Source organism: Setaria viridis, chromosome 1 (genome assembly GCF_005286985.2).
Source record: "Setaria viridis chromosome 1, Setaria_viridis_v4.0, whole genome shotgun sequence".
In the NCBI taxonomy this organism is placed as follows: domain Eukaryota; kingdom Viridiplantae; phylum Streptophyta; class Magnoliopsida; order Poales; family Poaceae; genus Setaria; species Setaria viridis.
Window position 1 is genome coordinate 9,581,190 of NC_048263.2, and position 10,847 is coordinate 9,592,036.

Here is a 10,847-nt window from a genome sequence, read left to right on the forward strand (position 1 = left end):
GCTTGGTACTGTAGTATACTGAATAAACCATGCAATCGAAAACAGAAGTCGTGATTTTCACAGTGACAGCGTACAGCAAGTACTTGTACCGGTATGCAGGATTACCAGTCATCTTAAGTGTCAAAAGCTGCAATTATTTTACAGAAAACTGCATTATGTATAGAAGAAATAAAACTACACTTGAACAGGAGTAGATGGAGTCTATGTGGCATATTTTCAGGAGTCCACCATTTTCCATCCAAGTCTCATGCAGCATATTCCGGAGTAAAACAAACTTAGACAGAGATATCTCGGCTGCTCGCATTCTCATCTAATTGTTCTTCCATTAAGCAAGACAGCCTTTCATGGCTTTATCTGCCGTCTTTATGTTGCAGACAAGTATGCATCCAACTGTCAACCTCTGTAGATGATCAGAGAAAGGCACAGCCTAACGATCGCCATGATCCATAACAGATATTCAACCCTGCTAGAGCATATATAGGCTTTGGATTCGCCGTAAATAATGTATTGATGAGAAATTTGCGTTGTGAAGTTCAGGACTGCGTTTGCATGAACAATTCGGCTAAACTGCTTTCTAGACTTTGAGATGGTGCTCCGGGCCCCTGGCAGCAAGTCTCCGCTCCGTCCGTCCCGCGCCTTCACACCTCCATCTGACCATCTACGCCTCGGCCCGCCGTTCTGCTCAGAGCTCCGCCCGTTCCGTCCGTCACTACCGCCGGACCAAGCACTCCCTGATGCCGGTGGCACGGCACACGCCGGGCGGCACTTGCCCGTGCGCGCTCAGAGGACCGGTGCGACGCCATGGCCACGCCGTACCCCAGCGACGGTGCGAGCGCACTCGTTCGTTTCTCCAGCCGCCGTGCACGCAGAACGTTCGAAGTGGGACTCGTCCCGGTAACCCTCGCGCGGCGGCGAGGTGCGGGAGCACGGACGGAGAGCAGAGAGAGCGCGGCGACGGAGTCGGCGTTGACCGCGCGCCGAGGCGTTCGTTGAGCCCGCCGAAGCGGAAGCCCTCGGGAACGAGACGGGCGGTCCAGAAGCCATTGACGCGTTCGCTGATGATCCAGGAAACATCGCCGCCGTGCACGCCTGGAACACGAGCCGCTTCGTGCCGCGCGCCCGTCCGGCAGCGGGAACACGCCGTCCGAGCAGCCGGCGCCCGTTGATAGCGCACGCCGCCGCCGAGCGCGCGTTGGGCAAGGACTCCAGTGATTCGCGGCCGGAAGTTCCGCGGACGCGCACGTTGTAGCAGGCCAGCAGCTGCGGAGATGGAGGTGAGCATGACCCGGTGCTTCTCTTCCACGATCCCGGCGGCGGCGTCGGACTCTTGGTCTTGGGTGCGGACGGTAAATGAAATACCGTCCACCCCTTTGGTCTTTCCTGGCCGTTGGATCCGCCTCGTGCGGCCAAGATCGACCTGACTAGTTGCTGGACGCGACAAGTCTCCACGGTTCAAGCTATTTTGACCCTTTTCGCCAAAAAATTTCACAAATAGGCTCCTAGCGAAACCAATTTCAAAAATAGACCCTTAGCTTGACGTCAGGATGGCTGACGCCACGCTATAACATCTTGGCGCCAGCCTTCATGGTGCCAAGATCCCCGCACCGGGCCTCCGACGTGGCGCCGGGCCTCTGACATGGTGCCATAGATCTTGGCGCCAAGACTTGGCGCCAAGCCTCCTTAAATAAAGAGCTGGCCCTTCTTCCTGCCCGAGAGTTCCTCCTCATTCTTCTTCACTCTCTCGGGTTTTTACTCTCCCTACTTCGCCCTCTACTACGAATCGACATTCTAGCTTAGAAAACTTTCATTTGATCCGTGGATCTTGAAGAGCAAGGTATCCTCTCTCCCTCGTACCTTTTTTTTCACATCGATTCGCTATATATTTGTTGCATTTTTGAACTTAGGGTTTCATGCAAATGTAGGATGCCGAGGCGTGGAAAAGCTAAGAAACTAAGGTAACCCCTGCGCACGTAGTTATGTTATATGCTCATTGTTGTGGATCAAATGAAAAAACCTTAATTGTAGGTTTATTATTAAGTGTGTTTGGTTGTTACAACGAAATAAACTAAATTGTAGTTATGGCGCCAAGCTGACCGGAAATGCCTTCGATCCATTGCCTCTGCCTAGTGATGTTCCAGTGCCTATGTGCTTTTGCGGCGATCCTTGCAAGGTAGCCAAGTCCAATGAACATGCCACGTATAGGCAGAGGTATTGGATGTGTTTCAACTTTGCGTTTGAACCTACACTTCGTCAGCGCCGCATTAACATATTGGTAAGGAATTGTTGTTGTCTTATAATTATTGACCATAATATTTTTGTTTTATAACAATTGCATTTATTGTAGACCCCTCCACCGCTATGTGATTTTGAGCAGTGGATCGACACTGAGATCAATCCTGAAGACAAGGAGTTTTTGAAGTATATGATGCGCTGGGATACAGAGAGGAAGGAGGTGTACGAGAAGAGGCTCAGAGAGGAGGCTGCGGAAAAGGAGCACAAGGAAGAGGAGGAAAGGAGGCGTGTTGCTGCGAACAAGGAGGAGAGGGAGAAGAAGCTTGAGTGTGCACGCCGAGCGAAAGCAGCGGTTGAGGAGAATCCCGATGCCTTGAGAAAGGGAAAGTGGCCTCGTTGCACTCAGTAGTCATAATTAGTTTCTAGTTCTATGGTTTATTTATGAATAATATTTTTTACTGTGAGACTTTTATTATGTTGTCATGTAATGATGCACTTTAAGTATGGACATGCAAGTGGTAGACGACCTATGTTTATCTTGCGATGTAATGCACTTCGAAGTTGTACTCTAGTGAAATTTCCGCAGAAAATAAAAAGGGTACTTGTTAGCGAAATTTCGGCAAAATTTCCCCTACTTTTTGATGCAATCCATACAAAATTACGAGATGAATAGTGAACATAAATTATGAAACATTCATAATAGTTCATATGAAACATTCATAATAAAATCCACAATAGTTCAGAATGAAAGTCCATATAACACAAATTTCGCAATAAGAACCATCACTGCCTGCTAGTCTTACCCTTACCCTTATGACCAAGGGCGTCGGTGCCTGGAGTGTAAGGAGAACGTGGACGACGTAGTCTAGTGCCTACAACCTGTGTGGGCTAAGTCAAGGGAGCCTCGTGGAGCTAAGACGGGCCAAGCTTGTCGGGCCTCTGGTCATCGTCGTCGTTGTCGTCGTCCTCATCCTCGGATGCAATTGCTTCCGACGCTGAGGTGCCTTGCCTAGACGTACCAACGTCTCCTTCGCGTGGGGATGGAACGTGCACGTCTCGCGTCGTGGCAGTCCTGCAAACACAACGAGCAGCCGCACGGCGAAGCCGACTAGACAGTTGCTGTTGTGGAAAAACTAGTTAAACGAAAGAATTTAACGTGTTAATAAAGTATTTGAAAGAACAATTTGAGTCTTACGTCCAGAAAACTTCGCGTCTCGGGGTCTGTAACTCTAGGATGAAAATGCTCAATATCTCTAACCGAGCTTTGGAGCGTACGACCCTACAACAAATTTTCAGAAATCAGTAGTCACTTAAGCAATAAATGATTAAGTCATTAATTTACTTACACACTAAGTCATTACATGACTAAATGGTTAAGTCAATAAGTCATTAAGTCCTTATCGAACTAACTAAATCACTAAGTAACTCAACATATAACATAGAAAAGTGAAGCAATTGTCTTACCATCCTATCCAGGATTGGTCCTGTCTCCACCTGCCTTCCAGCACGAGTACTCTGATCGTACACCGTGTCTTCATCGTCGGACGATTGGATGTCGGCGTAGTCATCTTGCGTCCATTGTACCCTCAGCCTGTGACGCGTCGCACCTTGGTACCAAGTCTGGTATTACCTATACTCACTGTTTGTGTGCGGCTCGTCGTTCTCGTCCACGTTGTCCTCGACCTGCTCCCATTCCTCAATGTAAGCCTGGTGGAACGCGTGCCACTCAGAGATCTTCCGTTTCTTCTTACGATCCACGCTGCACGTCACGTTAGATCTTACTGCTAGGAAAAATTAAGTTAATGGTAATGGAAATAATTCAAATAGGATTGTAAGGTCTCTTCCATATCACCGTAAACGCTTGCAACCACCTCTTCAATGCGGGAAGGTCCTTAAATACCCTTCCCTCTTCAATAACCATACTAGGACTAACTTCAGGAGCATCTAGGAGCTCATCATCACGTCATTCTGCAAACGCTTGATCGAAAAGAGTAAGATCGCTAAACTCGTGAACTATCGGATGACGACGTCCAGGAAGATACGCCTGAACATCTCAATATCACTCTCTGTCATCTCTCCAACAGGGCGATCATCATCAGAATCAAGATCCACTCCCATTTCGTATGCATCTTCATCATTGAAAATTTCAACACTATTGGAGCCACGCAATCCATCTCCACATTGCACTTGTGCAGCAACTAGAGGCACATCCATATTTTCTGGAATATCTCCTGCGACATTAAGTACAAATATGAGTAAAGAAGAAATTGATGGAACAAATAGGGTTAGCTCCCAACAATAGAAACTGGTAAGACACTTACTCGGATCATTCTGAGTGAAAAGGAACTCATCAGGAGAGTCCGTCACATCATCAACAACCCGACAACCATGTCCAACTACTTCATTGGGGGCAGATTCAGCATCGAGAATAGTAGGTGCAACATCCACGTCCATAACAGGTTATGGGACGGGAGGATCGAAGTGTGCCCGTTGACCCATGGGTCGGGAAAACCGACGAGGATTTGGATCAACTCCCACCTGATGAACAACCACTTCAACACTTGGGGAATGATCATTCATAACCGTTCTCACATATTTTTCCCACTGGCCTGCACACCGAATTGGGACCATCTTCCTTTGAATGTTGAGAGGGGAGCCTAGGTGAAGTATGCCCTCGACTGTGATTTCATCATCTCCATGACAATGTAGCTCCTCCCGAGCCCTTGCAAGCAACTCACTAAACGAGGGTTTCTCATCAAATATCACAACCTCGCATCGCATGGCAACAAACTTAACACATCCATATTCATCCCTTTCCATGGTGCCTCTATGATATATGCTCACTACGCTCTCGATCTAGTACATCAATATAACGACGCACAATTCATTTAGTCCATAATAAATGAAACATTCTAAGTACAAGGTCTCTAGTATGAAATGAGCTAGTATCAATTGACTACTCACTACCAAATACAACTAACTAACTATGTTATACAACTAGCTAACTATGTCACCTAATATGTACCTATGTACTTAACTATACAACTACTCAACTAAATAACTACTTAACTAAATAACTAGTTTACTATGTAACTAACTATACATCTAACTACGTAAACAAAATTGGACATCCATCTAGTTAAATAGTGTCATGAGTATCCTCTATTCCTTCTATCATTGCAATTCATAAAAATAAACTTTCATATCTAACAATTCTACCTAACTATTCTAATTTACGTATCTAACTATTTCATCTACCAATTCTACCTATGTCGGTGTTTTAGATCGGCAATCCGCCTAGAGGGTACCCTAGGTGGTCTTTTATGCGGTAAGGGTTGTCGAGAATCAAGGAATCAATGGTGACGCAAGGAACATGATTTAGACAGGTTCGGGCTGCTAGATCGCGTAATACCCTACGTCCTGTGTGTTGGTTTGTATTGAGACGATGTCTGTCTGTTTAGGTCTGTTTGAGGGGGGTCCCTGCCCGGCCTTATATACACGGGAGGGTAGGGTTACAAGTATGAGTCCTAGTCGGGTACTATTACAGAGTTCTACTCGGTAACAGCCCGAGTAGTTTTCCATAAACATACTTGACTAGTCCGAGAAGGATACGCCTATCCTTGTTCTGATCTTGTCCGAGTACGTCCCTTGGTGGGCCGTCCAAGACCTACTCGTGGACCTGGGGTGTATGCCCGACAAGCCCCTGAGTACTTTGTAGTCGTGCGCCACAATCTTGGGCACTGCGGGCACTATCCGAGTAGCTTGGTCGTAGAGGTTGCAGACCGAAGTGCTCGAGTACTGTCGCGTGGCTGGAAGGTACTCTTTTTGCTCCTTTCGAGTTGTTTCTATCCCGAGTAATTTTATATGGTACTGCGATGTCAATCGCACTGCATATGGAGTAGCCCCCGAGCCTTAGGTTGAGTCAAAGAGTCAAGCTTAGGGTCAAACCAGCCTTTGTCCGTTTTACCCTTGGAGATCTTGGGAAAAGAAAAAACTGATCAACGGGTACGGTACCCGCAGCCCCCAAGCACTTAGGCGATCTTTGTCGTTGAAGTGGTCAGCAGTCCGTTGAATAGAGTAGTCATTGGATGTTTAAGTCGATTAATACGCAATTGATCTGTCCGTTGCGCAACTGACGCGTGGAAACCGGGGCTGGCGGAGATAAAACTGGAAGCCCCCCTTTCGGTTGCTGTTACACCGTACGGCAATCAGATCTCTTTTTCTTCCTCCTCTGCGCCTCCGCTCTTTGTTTCGCCGCCGCCGCCGCTATTGCCTCTTTTTGAGAAAGATCCGAGTGTGAGCGCCTTCTATCTTGAGGTTGAGTCCGTCGAATGCGCACCAACAAGATGGGCAAGAAACCCGAGATGATTCAGGAAAAGGCTCCGGCGACCGGCAAGGTGAGATCTAAGAAAGGGAAGCAGCTGGTATTGCCGGCGCCGAAGGTGGGGCTGACGAACCAAACTGCGCCTCCGCCGCCCGGGGCAACCTGGCAACACTTGGTGATGAAGGAGGAAGCGGTCCAGGCGCTAGTCAAAGCCAGGCTCCTTCAGCCGAAGGAGATTCTTGAGTGGCACCCCGCGTTCCCCAATGCGTGGCAGTTTGAGGAGCATCCAGGTGAGACAGTGATGCTCGCGCATTTTGTGGAAAGGGGGTTGGCGGTGCCTACCTCCGACTTATTTAGAGGTATTCTTGAGTATTATAAACTTCAGCTCGTCCATTTGAATCCCAATGGTGTACTGCACGTGTCTATTTTCGTACACCTTTGCGAAGTTTACGTGGGAGTTCCTCCCAGCCTCGAGTTGTTTAGGAAGCTGTTCCGTTGTAAGCCTCAGCCGAGTGCCCAACGGACGGAAGTCTTTGGAGGCGCCGGGTTCCAACTCAGGAACTCGGGCGCGTATATTGACTATAACCTGACCGACTCCCACAGGGAGTGGAAGAAAAGGTGGTTCTACATTGGGAACCATGACCCTCGCTTGCCCGTGGTGACTGGTCACGCGCCCAAGCACGCGGAAAACTGGGTGAGCGAGCCCGAGGACACCCCTGAGCTCGATCACCTGATGCAGCAGATCACCAAGTTGAAGGCACTCGGTTTGACTGGGATCAACGTGGCGGCCAGCTTCCTGAAGAGAAGGGTCCAGACGCTCCAACAACGTGCTCACTCGGGAAGTGAGTACGTAGGTCTGAAGGATCCATCGCGTATGTCCGATGAGGACATATCCGATGATGACGTAGAGGCGCTGCTGGCTAAGTTTTTTAGGAACTATCAGGGAGTACCAGTAATCCCTGCAACCCTCCGTCAGTATGACGCCTGGTACGAGCTAGAAATGGTAAGTCTTTTACTCCTGACTTATTCTCTTTTGACTTGTGATTCTTGTTGCTGATACCGACTTGTTGTTTGTAGTCTCGAGTTCTTGCCGGCTACTTGGCGCAGTCGGAAGAAGAGTCAGAGGCTGCTGTCGAGGAGTCGGAGGACGAGCCTTCTCCTCCTGTTAAGAGACGCAGAGTAGTCCGCAAGATGTCTGCGGCTAAGTCTGCTTCAACTCTTGAGAAGTCTCGGGGTACCAAGGTATGTAATCGTGAACTCATCTGTTACTGATGGATTTGAACTCGTGATTGATTGTGGCGACTTTTGTTTTTTTGTTCGTAAAGGCTGTAGAACAGCGGTTGTTGAAGATGAGGCTGTTTCTGAAGAAACGGCCGTGATCGACCTAGAAGTCAGTAACGTGTCTGTTGACATGGTGTTGGAGGCGCCATCAGCAGAAACTGGCGTAGCCCCCGAGCTACCCGCGCCTACTCCATCAATTGCCATGCCGCCCATTGCTGACCAAGCGGTCTTGGGGCTGCCTGCTGGAGTAGCGGGCGTTGCAAAGGAGGTGTCGCTAGTACTTGCTACTGGCACTTTGCTGTCCAATGTGATCGCCAGTGGTAAGCATTGTCCCTTCCGATTGTATTCGTTTGAGTAGTACTGTAGTCTTGACTTCGGTTTTGTAGACCTTGGCGAGAAGACAGCGCCGGTGGCTATTCCCACGGCTCCTAGTACTCGACCTCTTGTCGCCGAGAAGAAGCGTGTGCGACTACCGCCACATTCAACCCGGTGAGCTTTCTTGTCTGTTTGAATGATGTTGGGTTGTCTTGAAATCATGTGGTCACACTTTGTTGGTGCAGAGATGCAGAGGAGACTATCCCTGTAGAGACAGGGGTAGTACCGGATCCCTCGACTACAATATCTGTTCCTTTGGAGGACTTGACTGTTGAAGAGGTACCTGAGGTTGACGTCGGTCGTCTTGGAGCTACTATGTCGATGCTTCAAGATGTAATTCGCTCGGTGGAGGTTCCTGCCGTTGCATCGGGCTCGGGAAGTGCTGCCCTATCATCATCTTCTGGCAGATCGTTTGCAGTAGTCGAAAAAGCCAAACAAACGACTGCTCCAGGTATGTCTCTGTAGTCTTTTTATTGTAGTCGTAGCCGGTAGCTGACATGATAAATGTTGTAGGTGCTACTCTGGGTACGATTCCTCATCTTGTGGAGAGTACCCAGAGGCCAGTGCTTAGCCTGCCTTCTGATTTGGAGTTCTAGAGGGCCATCGATGTTTTCCGGAGCTTCCAGGTAGATGTCCCTGTTCAGTTTGTTGCATGACCCGAGTAGTGTTGAGGCTTGAAACTCACCGCACCATACTTGGATTTTTTCAGGAAAGAAGCCATCAGCTGGAGCAGGAATGTGCCCGACTGACAGAAGCTTTGCGGGTTCATGAAGTCAGGACGGAGTCCTTTGCCGTGGAACGCGCGGATCACGCGGTTCTGCAGGAAAAACTGGAGAGCCGCTACAAGTCCTTGAACAAGAAGTATCAAGGTAAGCATTTCGACTACTCTTCGGTGTGTCCAACTGTAGTTGGTTGTGGCCTAAGTTCTTTGCTTTGTAGAGCTCAAGAAGCAGGAAGCGGCTGCAATGAGCCAAGTCATCGACTGGAGAAACGCTCATGACCGAGTGGCAGATGAAGCCGAACATCTTCGGACCGCGCTGATGGAAGCACAGGCTGCTTGCGAGCATCAGCGGGACCGAAAGATGCAAAATGGCATGATGCTTGCCATGGCCATGGTGGCATGCAGAGACCATGCCCAGACTCTGGGAAGGCTTCGGGACGAACTCCAAGAGCTATCTGGAGCGGCCGAAGACTTGGTGAACGCCATAGCTCCCGTGGAGGAAGGCGCAGGGCCGCAATCGCTAGTTGAGCGACTAGAGCTGCCCCGAGTAAAGTGGCGGGACTTTGCAAGACTGTTTGCAAATAGGTTCTTGCAGTTGTGAAGTCCTATTACCCGAGGGCAGACTTGGCGGCAGCTGGAGATGGCGTGGCTCGCAACTGCACAGAGGAAGCATATGTGCAGTACCTCGAGGAGGCGAAGCCTATCGCAGCCAAGATGTCAGAGTTTGTCTCCCTAGAGGAGCATTGAGCTTTTGTGTGTACTCTTGTTCTTGTACCGAATAGTTTGATACTTTTGAATATCAAGCCTTTGAATTTTGAAGCTCGTTGTCTTGCCAAAACCGGCACGACGCGCCTAGCAAAAGAGCAGCCTTGGTTCCCTCTAGGCGCGTCGTGCCGGTTTTGGCGTTGCCGCTGTCAAGGCAGTGGTGATGCTGGAGTTCCTGGCATTGCCTTGGGTAGGGTACCTGGGCATGGCTGCGTTTTGCGCAGCTTCCTTGCGTGTGGGCCCTTCCTCTTGTGGTCGGCAGACCTGAGTGGCCTTGTGATATAGTAAAAGCCTGATGCTTAAATGCAGCCCGCCAGTAGGCAGTTGCTTGTAGTCTTCATGTATTCCAAGTACTTGTACTCGTATGTAACCTGATGTACCCTTGTTTCAGTAAAGAAATATTGATATGGAGATTTTGAACCAGGGCAATGATCTTTGTTGAGCTGAAAGCTCCTGTCGGAGTTGAGATATCTTGAAGTCGGTAGTCGGGCAGTTGGCCCGAGTAGTTGTCATGGGTTATTGCCTTGAAGCGATTACTCGTGTGCTGCTATGGGTAATAGCGACAGAGATGTTCTATATTCCAGGAGTTTGGCACTTGTTCTCCTGAGAGCTCTTGGAGTCTGTAAGATCCGAGTCCCCTAACCTTTGATATGATGTAAGGAACCTTCCCACGGTGAATTGAGTTTATGCAATCCTGACGTGTCTTGGATACGCTTAAGGACCATATCGCCCGAACTGAAAGATCTTTCCTTGACGTTGTGGTCGTGGTAACGCCTTAAACCATCAAGGTATCTGGCAGATTGCACTAGTGCTGCGCATCTTATTTCTTCTAGACTGTCTATATCTGTTCGCCGTGTTTCGGTTGCAAGTTCTTTGTCGTATTGTTCAACGGATGGTGATTGCCACATGATGTCAGCGGGTGGTATGGCTTCCGAGCCATATACCAGAAAGTAGGGTGATAGCCCCGTAGTCTTGCACGGTTGGGTGCGTAGGCCCCACAAGGCATTGGGTAACTCTTTGAGCCATCTGCCACCTTTGGTGTTGCCAACATCGTGTAGTCGTTTCTTCAGAGTGTCGAGTATCATGCCATTAGCACGCTCGACTTGTCCGTTGGCTCGCGGGTGAGCAACCGAGACATAGCGGACGTCG